Source organism: Hevea brasiliensis, chromosome 2 (genome assembly GCF_030052815.1).
Source record: "Hevea brasiliensis isolate MT/VB/25A 57/8 chromosome 2, ASM3005281v1, whole genome shotgun sequence".
NCBI classification, from domain to species: Eukaryota; Viridiplantae; Streptophyta; class Magnoliopsida; order Malpighiales; family Euphorbiaceae; genus Hevea; species Hevea brasiliensis.
Window position 1 is genome coordinate 103,926,309 of NC_079494.1, and position 13,413 is coordinate 103,939,721.

General features: G+C 33.9%; 1 non-coding gene across 1 annotated transcript; it reads right to left on the reverse strand.

The window, feature by feature from the left end:
* Window positions 1–5,175: 5,175 nt before the first annotated feature.
* Window positions 5,176–5,282, reverse strand: LOC131178120 (small nucleolar RNA R71). The gene has a single exon (XR_009147253.1). It is a non-coding gene; the product is annotated as a small nucleolar RNA R71 (small nucleolar RNA).
* Between the last annotated feature and the right edge of the window lie 8,131 nt (window positions 5,283–13,413).

Genomic DNA, 13,413 nt, shown 5'->3' on the forward strand with positions numbered 1-13,413 from the left:
TAGTGCAACTTATAGGTCAATTAAATCAATAGAGTTAGCAGCCCTAACAAATCTAATAATAATAAAGGGTCACCCAATCTGTGAGTAAAACCTACTTAACTATTTTTAACTGATTTATTTTACTACTTTATTATATTTCATGCACGCTTATACATCATGGTAGTTATATATCCTAGATATAATTTGCATCATATATTAGGTATTATTAGTAACTACATTTTATGAAAATACTGCATTATTAATTATATTATGTTTGTAGTTTATGGACGACTCACTTTTTCCCAATGGGAAAGTAAAGAAAAAGGAAAATGGCATTCATGCGTTATGAGCTCATTGTACTATGCTATGGGATGTCGGGTAAGGCAATTTTGTGTTTTTGACTTTCAGATACTAGGGTTCTAGAAACAACTTGTAGAAATGATATGAATTATGTGTCCTTAGTATCCATTATGTGAATGTTTAGAAAAAGTCTTAATGAGCTCCTTTAATGGATCGGGTATACTGGATATCCGTTCATGATTATGGAAATAACTAGGGAAACACTAATGATATGAACTACTTGATGTGACTTATTTGTGTTATGAAAATTTCATATGAATGATGCATATCATGCACTTGATTATAAATTGTTTTATTACATGTTTTATGATTAGTTCATTTTATATAGGTATTTTAGAGTAGTTTTATATTCATTTTGCCCTTTTTAATTTACTAATTTCATGCTTTTAATCTTTATTTTAGTTAATTTATTAATTTTAGTTGCATTATATTTGATTTTTGGATTTTTGATGTTTTTAATAGGTTTTAATATGATTTGAAGGCAAAAAGATACATATGGAAGAAATTCAAGGCAGTTTGGAAGGTTAAAATGATGAGAAAAATGAAAAAAAATTTGTCTAAGGAAACAAACCAACCGAGATTTTCAAAAGCCTTAATATGCCCCATGTTGAAAGGCATGTAAAGTCAAGAGTCAGTGAGCAGAAACCAACATGGGGCATGTTAGATTCAACACTAGATCGTGCAGCTATAATTTTGGAACCAAAACTCGCTAAAAGTTTTAAGGATCTTAGCATGCCCAGTGCAGCTGGTTAGTGCAAAATCTAAAGTTCCTCTTCCAAACCAACATGAAGCATGTCGAAAACCATTGAATTCAACATGAGGCATGTTGAAAGGCGCTGGCAGATTTGTTGACCTGGAAAATTTCTCTCACTTCACACCTTTTATACCTTTTATCTTTATCCCTTTTGAGACTACTTTTAGGGCAAAACTTTAGGAGGTATATGAGCATCATATTCTCACTTTTACCATAAGGAGAAAGAGAGAGAAAAATAAAAAAAAAAAAAAGAAGGAAGGAAGAATGTTTTCGTTGGAGAAAAACAACCGACAGAGTAGCGTTTTTCTAGCTTTTATTTTCAGATATTTAGATTCTCTTCTTCTGGGTTTTTTTATTTTTAGTCTTATTTTTATGTTTTCTTGCTTTATTTCATATTTTCTACTTGTAAATCTAAACATGAGTGAGTAGATATTTAAGATTTTAGAGTTAGGCGTAATGATTTAAGTTTTATTTGTGTATTTGGACTGGTTTTAACTAGATTTTAATATATATAAGTTTTGATTTGTATCTTGTGTGCTTTATTTATATACCCATTATTGATACCCTTTGGGTTTTGTTCTTAATCTTAGATTAAAGGGCCAAAAGGTGAAAATCTATGATAGATAATTAAGTTATTGAACTTAATCATCTAGTGTTAGAAATAAACTAGTAGGTTAAGAGAAATTTTAAGTTGATTAAAGTGCTTAAAGGATTTTGGGTGATTAAACATTGTATGAAAATGGGGTTTAGTTTCCTTTAAAATACTGTTTAGTTTGCTTAAGAGAGAAGTTAAAGAAAATTATAATCAACTTTCTTCAAACTTATATTTATCTTAAATTTGGTTTTGCCTATCCAAATCCCAATTACTTCATGAATCTTAACTTGGGAATCAACTTAGCCATTAATTAATTTAGTCTTTATTTACTTGCGTAATTTAGTAAATTAGCATACTATTTAGAGATTAGATTGCTTGCTTTATTACTTATTTCCTCATATTTCAGTTTAAATTGTTGCATTTCATGCTTTAAATTTTGATACACCTTATTGTTAGTCCAAATAATCATAACTTTTATAGTTTAGTACTCAAACATCAAATCTCTGCGGGATGATATATTTTCTTTACTACTTAAATAAATCGTATACTTGCATATTAATTGAACCATTTTATTCATTAAGTAGGTTTTTACCCATTGAGCTCCTAGTTCACCCCTTTCTCTGTCATCCCCTCTAAGTACAAGTATAGAAGGTACAGTTAGTGTATTTTTGGCTAGCTAAGGCTTGAGTCTAGAAGCTACAGCCTCAATTTTGCTTAAAAGTAGATATACATTTTTTGTGGAGTTTCATACTATAGTGACATGTAAATTTGGTTATTTTACTACTTTATTTTGCCACTTATTTTTTTGTAATAATAAAGAAATATAATTACTATTTACATTTAATAAATAAATTATATAATTAGTATTGGGTTTAAATGAGAGTTTTGATTTAAGTGAGGCTTGTTATGTGTTCTAATGGTCTTATGTCTTCCAATGCTCTAGCATTTGTAACGGTCCATATTAGGGCTATTATAATTAATCATTTAAAATAAAAATAAATTTTATTTTGTATTAAAATATAATAATAAAATCATAATATAAAAGTGTTGCACTTATTTCATATAGGCATTTTACGGTACTTTTACATCCATTTTGCTCTTATATTTTAGTATATTTTATGTTTTTAGCTTTATTTTAGCTTATTTATTAACTTTAGGAACTTTATATTTGATTTTTGTAATTTTGTTATTTTTAATAGGTTTTTATGGCAAAATGAAGGTTAATGAGTGCATTAAGAAGTGATTTGAAGAAGTCCCTTAAGCATGGAGAAAAGTTGAAGAAATCAATCCTTGAAAGATTAAGTTAGTCGAAATTTGCTTGAAACTTTGCTTATGATGTTGCTCAGGGTATGTCATATTGCTTAACCTTATGCCTCGGTAAGCCGCAAGTCAAGAACAGCTTAAATCGAACACATTCAAGCTTTCATCCATAAACCTACCGAGATTTGCTCAAGGTCCTGCTTGAGATCCTGCTTAAGGTAAGCGGCAGTGCTTCAAGTGCAACTCAGGTCAATCTGAACGTCAAGCATGAGCAGAAAAACTCCTTTTATCATAAGTCTACAGAGATTCACTGAGGTTCTGCTTGACCTTAAGCAGAAAGTGCATGCAGAGGCCAAAAATTACTGAAGATGTTGCTTAAGGTAAGCAGTACCCTAAGCAGACTGCCCAGGACGTGAATAACTTTGCTGACCTGGATATTTTTACACCTCATTTTCTATCCACTTCTTGGCTCTTATCTATTTTTAGGGCAACTTTTGAGGGCCATATAAAAGCATCATTTTCTAGTTTTTGCCTTAACAAATAAGAAGAGGAAATAATAAGAAAAAAAAGGAAAGAAAAATTACAAAAAGAGAAGGGAGGAGGACACCATCAATTTTGCAGAAGATGAGCTACTGTAGCCATTTCTAGAAGCTCTAAGACTTAGAGTTTTGGGTTCTTCTACATGGATTTTTCTATTTTTAATCCTCTTATCATGTTTATTTTTACTTTTCCCTCAATCTCTCTTGTAAACACCAAAGAGTGAGCAAACTCTTTCGATTTCAGAGTTGGAAAATATATTTTAGATTAATTTGTAGATTTGGACTGGTTATTTCCATATTTTATATAAATATGAGTTTTGATTCATTCCTTGTATGCTTGATTTACTTGCCTAATATTGGTACCCATTGGGTATTGTGTTAATCTTTGATTGAAGGACCGAAAGGTGAAGGTCATCGATAGATAATCAAGGATTGAAACTTAAAATTACCTACGTTTAGAAATAAACTAGGGTTTTAAAAGGAATTAATGATTGGTTACAAAACTTAATAGGTTTTAAAGTAATAAAATGTCATACGAAAGTAGATTTGGTTATTTTAGAATACACTTTGATTTACTTGAAAAAGATATCAAAGGAATTTAGAATCAATCACCTTCAAACTCTATTTTCCCTTAAAATTGGAATATCCAAGACAAATCCCAATTAATTTATACATAAACCCTCAACTCTGGAATCATTTTTATCATAATTAGACTTTGATTTAAATTACTCATTATTAATTTAGTTCAATTGCATCTAGATTTAAAATTTATTTCATTGCTCTTTTCCTATTCTAATTAGATTTATCAATTTTATTTTGCTCATTTACATTTACCATTTATTCAGCAATCATTAGCTCAAATAATAGCTTCATTCATAGTTTGGTACTCAAATAGTAAATTCTCATGGGAACGATACTTGACTTATCACTTTATTATTTCATACGATCCGTATACTTGCGGATACATTGCATGAAGTTTTTGGTGCTGTTGCTGGGGATTTGAATTTTTGTTTGATATTGAACGATTGTTTGTTTGGTTAATTTGGGTATTTTACTTTTATTTTTATTTTTATTTTTATTTTATTTTATCATTTTACTTTGAGAATTTGTTTATTTTATTTTCCAGGTATTTTTATTTTATGAGAAGGACAAAGAGTGAAGAAATCAATTTATTCTTTGATCTAGAAATAGAAAAGACAGTAACAGCTTTAAAAGTAGAAGCCAAGAGGAGAAAAGCTAATTTAAAGCTCAACAACAACAAGAAAGAGCACAAGAGCAAAAGCAAGAGGAACCACAAGAAGAAATGGCCAACAATAATAACAACCATTCTGTGAAGGATCACGCTAATCCTAATATTGGAGATTTCATGCCAAGTATCTTAAGACCAAGAGTAGAAGCTAATAATTTTGAATTGAAGCCTGCACTGTGTCAGATGGTACAACAATCATAATTTGGGGGAAGTCCAAGTGAAAAGTCTACATGTACATCTAGCACACTTTCTTGAGATCAGTGATATGTTGAAGATAAATGGAGTTTCTGATGATGCAATTCGACTCAGATTGTTCCCTTTCTCTATGAAGGACCGAGCTAAAGAGTGGTTACAGTCTTTGCCTCCGGGTTCTATCACAACATGGGATGAACTTTCTCAAGCATTTTTAGCTCAATATTTTCCAACAAGCAAGAAAGCTAAGCTGAGAAATGAGCTGACTTCTTTCAAACCTAAAGATGATGAGAGCTTGTATGAAGCATTGGAGAGGTACAAGGATTTACAAAGGAGATGTCCACATCATGGGATTCCTAAGTGGATGCTTGTTTAACACTTTTACAATGAAGTTTCACCAGCTATTAAAAGTATAATTGATGCATCTTTTGGAGGTGATCTTATGGAGAAATCTAAAGATGAAGCTTTTTCTGGTCTAGATAAAATTGCTTATAACAACTACCAGTGGAGTTGTGAGAGGAATGAGATCAGGAAACTAGCTGCTATGTTTGAGCTTAATGCCATGAATATGATTAATGCTAAGTTTGATACTTTGATAAGGAAGATGGATAAGCTAAGCATGAAAATAGATTCTTCAGTTGGAGGTTCAAGTAATTCAGTAGATGTTGGAGCTGCAAATGTCAACTGTGCAACTAATTTTTCTGCACTTAATCAAGACTTTTCAAGTGAGCAAGTGGATTATATGGGAAACTACAATCAAAGACTAGGTGGTAACCCATTTTCTGCAACTTATGGTCCAGCATGGAGAAACCCCCCAATTTCTCTTAGGGAGGTAGACAAGGATAACACCAGAATTTTCAGCAGAATAGAGGTCCTCCTCTTGGAATGCTTAAACCTCAAAATGCACCTGCTCCACCACAACCACAACAACCTCCACCACAATAAGCACAACCAGACAAGATAGCTAGATTGGAAGCCATGATTGAGACTCTATTAGTGAGCCATCAAAGTCAACAAGAAATGATTTCTCAATTAGCATCTAAAGTGGATCAAATGGCAACACATAATAAGATGTTAGAGAACCAAATAGCTCTATAAGCTAGCTCTTCAAACAACAAAGCATTTGGGAAGCTTCCTAGCCAACCAAAAAATTCAAGGGAGCATTGCAAGGCTATTACATTGAGAAGTGGAAAAATATTGGAGAGCGGAGATAAAAAGATTGAAAAGAAAGTTAAAGAAAAGAAAAATAGAGAAGGAGATGAAAAAGCTGAAGTTGAGGTTAGAGTTGAAGTTGAAAAAGAGAGTTCAGTGGAGAAAAAAGGAAGTAAAGAGAGAGAGAGTGAAGAGGAAGAATCTAAACATGTAGCACCTAAAGCCTGCATGCCACCTTTACCATTCCCACAAAGGTTCCGAAAAGCAAAATTGGATAAACAATTTGGGAAGTTTTTGGAGGTATTGAAGTCTTTGCATGTGACTATTCCTTTCACTGATGCCTTAGCACAAATGCCTTCATATGCTAAATTTTTAAAGGAGATTTTTTCTAATAAAAAGAAGTTGCAAGAATTTGAAACCGTAGCTCTTACAAAAGAAAATAGTGCTATCTTGCAAAATAAACTTCCACCCAAACTGAAGGATCCTGGTAGTTTTTCCATACCATGCCACATTGGAGATATCAGCATAGATAAGGCTTTATGTGATCTTAGAGCCAGTTTTAGTCTAATGCCATTGTCTATCTATGAGAAAATGAAGATTGGAGAAATAAAGCCTACCACCATTTCACTACAGTTAGCATATAAGTCTATTAAATTTCTAATTGGGGTGATTAAGAATGTTCCTTTGAAAGTTGAAAAATTCTTCATACCGGTGGACTTTGTAGTATTGAAAATGGAGGAGGATGTATACATTCCTATTATTCTTGGTAGACCTTTCCTTACTACTACTGGAGTTGTGATTGATGTAAAGAATGGAAGTCTTACATTAGAAGTTGGGAAAGAAAAAGTTGAATTTAATATGTTTCAAGCATTGAAAAAGAAAGATGATTCAAATTCATGCTTGAGAATTGATGTGGTAGATGAAGTGGTTGGAGAAGTGTTCAAAAAGCAACGTACTAAAGATCCCTTAGAAGCTTGTTTAGTTCACAATATCAAGAAGGGGGATGATATTGAAGAAGCTGCAAAATATGCTCAAATTTTGGAAGGAAATTCACCTTTGCCTATGGCTAGTGATGAGAAGATTGAAGATTTAAAGCAAGACGTAACTTCACCACCAATGCTTAAAAGAAGTGAAGCACCGAAGGTAGAGTTAAAAACTCTTCCAAAAAATCTTAGGTATGCTTTTCTAGGTAAAAATTCTACATATCCTGTGATTGTTAGTGGTAAATTGAATGATTATGAAGTTGAAAAATTATTAAGAGTTCTTAGAGAGCATAGAAGGATAATTGGTTATACCATTGATGATATTAAAGGAATACATCCTTCTGTGTGCATGCATAGAATTTTGTTAGAAAATGATCACAAAGCCTCTAGAGAGTCACAAAGAAGATTGAATCCAACTATGAAAGAGGTTGTGCAAAAAGAGATCTTAAAATTGCTTGATGCAAGTATCATTTACCCTATCTCTGATAGCAATTGGGTAAGTCTAGTTCATGTTGTACCCAAAAAAAAGGGCATCACAGTAGTAAAAAATGAAAATGATGAATTAATACATACTAGGACTGTAACTGGATGGAGAATGTGTGTAGACTATAGGAAGTTGAACAATGCAACTAGAAAGGACCATTTTTCATTACCATTTATAGATCAGATGCTTGAGAGATTAGCTCATCATTCTTATTTTTGCTATTTGGATGGCTATTCAGGGTTCTTTGAGATCCCTATTCACTCGGATGATCAAGATAAAACCACCTTCACATGTCCTTATGGTACCTTTGTATATCGAAGGATGCTATTTAGATTATGTAATGCCCCAGCTACATTTCAGAGATGTATGATATCCATATTTTCTGATTTCATTAAGGATATTATGGAAGTGTTCATGGATGATTTTTTTGTGTATTGTAAATCTTTTGATGAATGCTTATCTAACTTATCTAAAATTTTGTAGAGATGTGAAGAGTTTAATTTAGTTTGAATTGGGAAAAGTGCCATTTTATGGTACAAGAAGAAATTGTTTTGGGACATCTTGTGTCAAACAAGGGAATTGAGGTGGACAAAGCAAAGGTAGAAATTATTGAGAAAATGCCACCCCCAACATCTGTGAAAGGAGTGAGGAGTTTCCTAGGGCGTGCTGAATTTTACAGGAGATTCATCAAGGATTTTTCTAAGATTTCTAAACCTCTTACTAATTTATCAAGTAAAGATGTGGAATTTCATTTTGATACTGATTGTATGAATGCTTTTTACAGGATAAAGGAAGCTTTGATATCTGCTCCTGTTATGAAACCACCTGATTGGTCATTACCTTTTGAGTTGATGTATGATGCTAGTGACTATGCCATTGGGGCTGTTTTAGGACAAAGGAAAGATAAGAAGGTGTATGCAATCTATTATGCAAGTAGGACCTTAGATGATGCTCAAATAAATTATTATACTACAGAGAAAGACTTTTTAGCAGTGGTATTTGCAGTAGATAAATTCAGGTCCTATCTTGTGGGGTATAAGATAATAGTATACACTAATCATGCAGCTATTAAGTATCTTCTTTAGAAAAAAGAGGCTAAACCTAGATTGGTAAGGTGGGTATTACTCCTTCAAAAGTTTGATTTGGAAATTAAGGACAAGAAAGGAATAGAAAATGTAGTAGCGGATCATTTATCCAGATTGAGGCAAGAACAAGGAGATAATTTGGGGAAAGGGCTTCCAATAGATGATTATTTTCTTAATGAGCAGCTGTTGGCAACCATTAGTGCAAAGATCCCATGGTATGCAAATTTTGTAAACTATTTAGTGTGTGGAATCTTTCCACCTGATCTGACATGGCAGCAAAAGAAGAAATTTCTTTTTGCTGTGAGGGATTATGATTAGGAAGAGCCATTTTTGTTTAAGAGATGTGGAGATGGACTAATTAGGAGATTTTTAGCTGATGAGGAGATAGGGGATGTCATTAGAGATTGCCATTCTTCACCTTATGGGGGTCATATGAGTGTTACAAAGACTGTAGAAAAAGTTCTTCAAGCAAGATTTTTTTGGCCACATATGTTTAGAGATGTAAGAAAGTTTATAAATGCATGTGATAGGTGTCAAAGGATAGGAAATATCTCAAAAAAAGATGAGATGCCCCTCCAAAACATATTAGAAGTGGAACTATTTGATGTGTGGGGCATTGACTTTATAGTACCCTTTCTATCATCCTTTGGACACAAGTACATTTTGGTTGGAGTAGATTATGTGAGCAAATGGGTTAAAGCTATACCATCTCCAACTAATGATGTTAGAGTTGTGGTTAAATTCCTTAAGAAGTTCATTTTTACAAGATTTGGAACTCCATGTGCCATTATAAGTGATGGAGGTTTTCATTTTTACAACCATCAATTTGAGAAATTATTACAAAAATATGGAGTTAAGCATAAGATTGCAACACCCAACCATCCGCAAACTAGTGGTCAAGTGGAGATTTCAAATAGAGAGTTAAAAAGGATTCTTAAGAAAATGGTGAACAGTTCAAGGAAAGATTGGTCATTAAAGTTGGATGATGCTCTTTGGGCCTACAGAACAGCTTTTAAAACTCCCATTGGCACCACCCCTTTTAGATTGGTCTATGGGAAAGCTTGTCATTTACCTTTAAAGTTGGAGCATAGAGCATATTGGGCTATAAGGACACTGAATTTTGACTTGAAGACTGCAGGAGAAAAGAGAATATTGCAATTAAATGAACTTGAGGAACTTAGACTGGATGCTTATGAAAATGCCAAGCTTTATAAGGAAAGAACTAAGAGATGGCATGGAGGAAAGAATTTCAAAGGAAGATGTAGTTCTCTTATATAATTACAGGTTAAGGTTATTTCCCAAAAAATTGAAGTCAAGGTGGTCAGGGCCTTACACTGTTACAAAGGTATATCCATATGGAGCTATAGAGATAGGGAATGAAACCTCAGGTACTTTCAAAGTTAATGGGCAAAGATTGAAGCACTATATTTTTGGAGAGCCCACATAAAAAGTTGTAGAGGTTTCATGGCTTAGTTCCCCAACTGGGGATATTTAGGTGATTTGGAGTGGAAGGTTAACCTTAAGAACTTAAACAAGTGCTTCTTGAGAGGCAACCCAAGCGTATCCTTTTATAGTTTATTAATTTTCCATTTCATTTCATTTTAGTTTTTACCCTCATTAGACTCAAGGGTGATATTTGTTTACCTTTTGTAGGTCATTCATGAAGCTTGGGCAAATTGAGACTTATAGCAAAAAGGAAAGAATTGAGAGGGAGCAACTATAAAGCAAATTCCTATATTTATCTAGTTCCTGTGAATGGTAACACTTTTAAACTTGGGCTAAATTGCTGATATTGAAATCTACTTGATAGCATATGTTTGATTTTGTGTCTTGTGTAAATTTTGTGAAATGCAACTTGAATGAGGATCAATTTTGATATTTAGGACTGATGTGAACTTTATTAAAGTGCAAAAATAATGTTTGTTAAGTTTTACATCTTAGTGTATATATAGTTTTTATAGTTTGTTAGAATTTGCATAATTTTGTTTAAGTTATTGTTTATGCTACTGTTCATGTTGCTTAAGAAGTCAATTTCTATGTCTTTTCTGCAATTTTTGAACTAGTTGTCTCTCAATTCTCACATGCTTATACTATGCTTGATAAGTTTTTGAGAAATGATGAGCTTAAATTCTATAATTTTACAGTGTTTATGTGTATTTGATAATTGTTGAGGGTCATGATAGTATTCCATAGCATTTGGACTATTTTTGGTAAGTGAAGTCATAATTTTTGCCAAAACTTGCCAAAATTTGCTGATGATGTTGCTTACCCTAAGCTGTACCTAATGCAAATCTTGTTTAACCCTCAATAAATTCATGCTTGACCCTAAGTATTTCCAGACTCTTTAGTTCAGTAATTGCTACGTGCTTACCCTAAGCTGTACCCTTTGCAATCCACACTTAACCTCAATCATTACCTCTAGCCACCAGTGTTTGCCCTAAATTTTAAAAATCCTAAACTTTCACCAATTTTATCCCATTATCTGTCTCGAAAAATCAAAGCACACTGCCACTCCCTCCACCACCTCTTCAGGCCATTCTTAGGAAGTTAAAGAGATTATTTCTACTTATTTAATGGTGAGAACCAAGGTTTGGTCTACCCAGAAACCCTGAAAATCCAAAAGCTTTTGCTAATTTGAAAATGGCAAATCCTTCTTCACCTTCTGCTAGCGCTAACCCTAACCCCAACCCTAGTCTAAGCCCTCCACCACCACCACAATCACCACCACCACAATCGCCACCACAATCGCCACCACCACCTTCACCACCACTACCTCAAAACCAAACACCCTCCCTCATTCCGCCAACACCTTTCACACCACAACATGAAGCTGCTATAGAAACCCCCATCCTAGGCCCTACCGTCAAAACCGCAATAGAAACACCCACTACTGAAACCCAAGTTCAAGAACCAATGCCTCAGCCTGAGCCAACATAAGCCAAACCTAAGACTAAAACCAAAATGGTTGCAGGTAAAACTAAGAAAGCCTCTATTGTGAAAAGGAAAGGGTCATCCCTTATCCCCATGGACTTACAATCTTCACCTAGGGTTTCCTCAGAGCCAGTTAGTAAGAGAACAAGGTCAACATCATCAATTCCATCACTAGTTGTTCTAATTCCTGCATTTCAGTCACCCTTGACATCTTCTCAGCCTGCCAGCATTTTAGCAGCACCTTCAGCATCCGTCGATGACATTGAGGAGGTAACTTCTCTATTACCTTGGGCTTTCAAAGACATAAATATGAAAAATGCATTTGAGATTTTAGCCTCCAAGCTTATTTCAGTAAAAAAATATATGGATGAGCAAATTTTAAGAGAATTAGGAATTTATGATTCTATGCTTGCTTATTTAGATGCTGTCAATTGGACTGAGTTTGCTAGGATTAGGGAACCGGTGTATAAAGAATTGACTTTAGAGTTTTTGAGTCCCCTAAGGTTGAATTTCAAACCTGCTATCCCTGGCCATAGAGATGTAATTTGCTTTAGATGTGCTGGTATTGATAGAGAGTTAGATATGGCTCTATGAGTGCAATCTTTAGTTTTCAGGATGTTGGATATAAAAACATTGAGTGGCAACAAACCATCTATGATCCTATTAAATTCTAGAAGGAAATTGCTTATTATGGAGAATATTATAGGCAGAGGACAGCAAAGGCAACCATGATAGTGGATCCTGTGTTGAAATATCTTCATAGATTTATCTCTTACACTGTCTTAGGCAGAAGGCACAGTAATAGTATTATGGGTGCTAGAGACTTATTTTTCTTGTGGTGTATGAAGGAGAGAAAGCCAATTATCTCAGCCTACTTCTTAGCTACTCATTGGCACCAAACTGTCATAAGGCAAACCACAGGTAGCAGAGTTTTTGGAGGTTATATAACTGCCATAGCCAATTCCTTTGGCTTTGATGCTAGTTTATATATGCTTGTGCTAGTTTCTGGTGAGTCATTTTTAGACAGCACAATGTTGCTTCACATGGATCTTTGTGAGAAGAAAGGGCACAATTATGTATTGTTATAGCAGCATGGTGATACTAGTGGTTCTGTAGCACCAAGTGCTCATGTACCAGCAGAACCTATATATAAGCACCTCAAATAGCTACTAAATAGCAGTTTCCATCAGAAATTTTATCCCTTTTAAGATCCTTAGAATCCAAAGTAGCCAGCTTCACTGCCCAACCATCTATTCCTCCATTTGAAACCACAAAAATTCTTGAAACCTTGAAAGAGTTAGAAGTTAAAATTGATGTTCTAGGTCAGCAACAGGTCAAATAGCAGAAGAAGCTAGAAAAGAGGCTTAAAAAGAGATTTTCGTCTTTTAAAAAGAAGCAAAAGCAGTAGGAAATTCAAATGTTGGAGCTCTACAATAAATTGGCCCAACCTTTTAACAATTTATATCATTAGTGCTAAGACATGCTCCAGCAAATGAAGGACCTCACTGAAAACTTGGAGACTACCTCTGAAGCTTCAGATCACCATGAAGCCCCTGGAGAACCTGATGCAGCAACCCCTGTGCCACCTGCAGACCCATCAGCAGCTGCAAAGCCTTGACAGCATAGCAGTAGCAGCAGTTTCTTTAGTTTAATAGTAGCTTAGACTTTGCTCCAAACTTAGTTTTTACTTCTGTGTTTGTTTATGCCTTGGGTTTCATTTTGTAATTTGTCTATTAAATTTCAAACTTTGGTAACAGTTGTGGTTTCCTTTATTTTATAGTTGTGCATGCACTTTAAATATTTGAAACTTTATTTTATTTTATCTTATTTTAGAATTGTGCATATAGTTA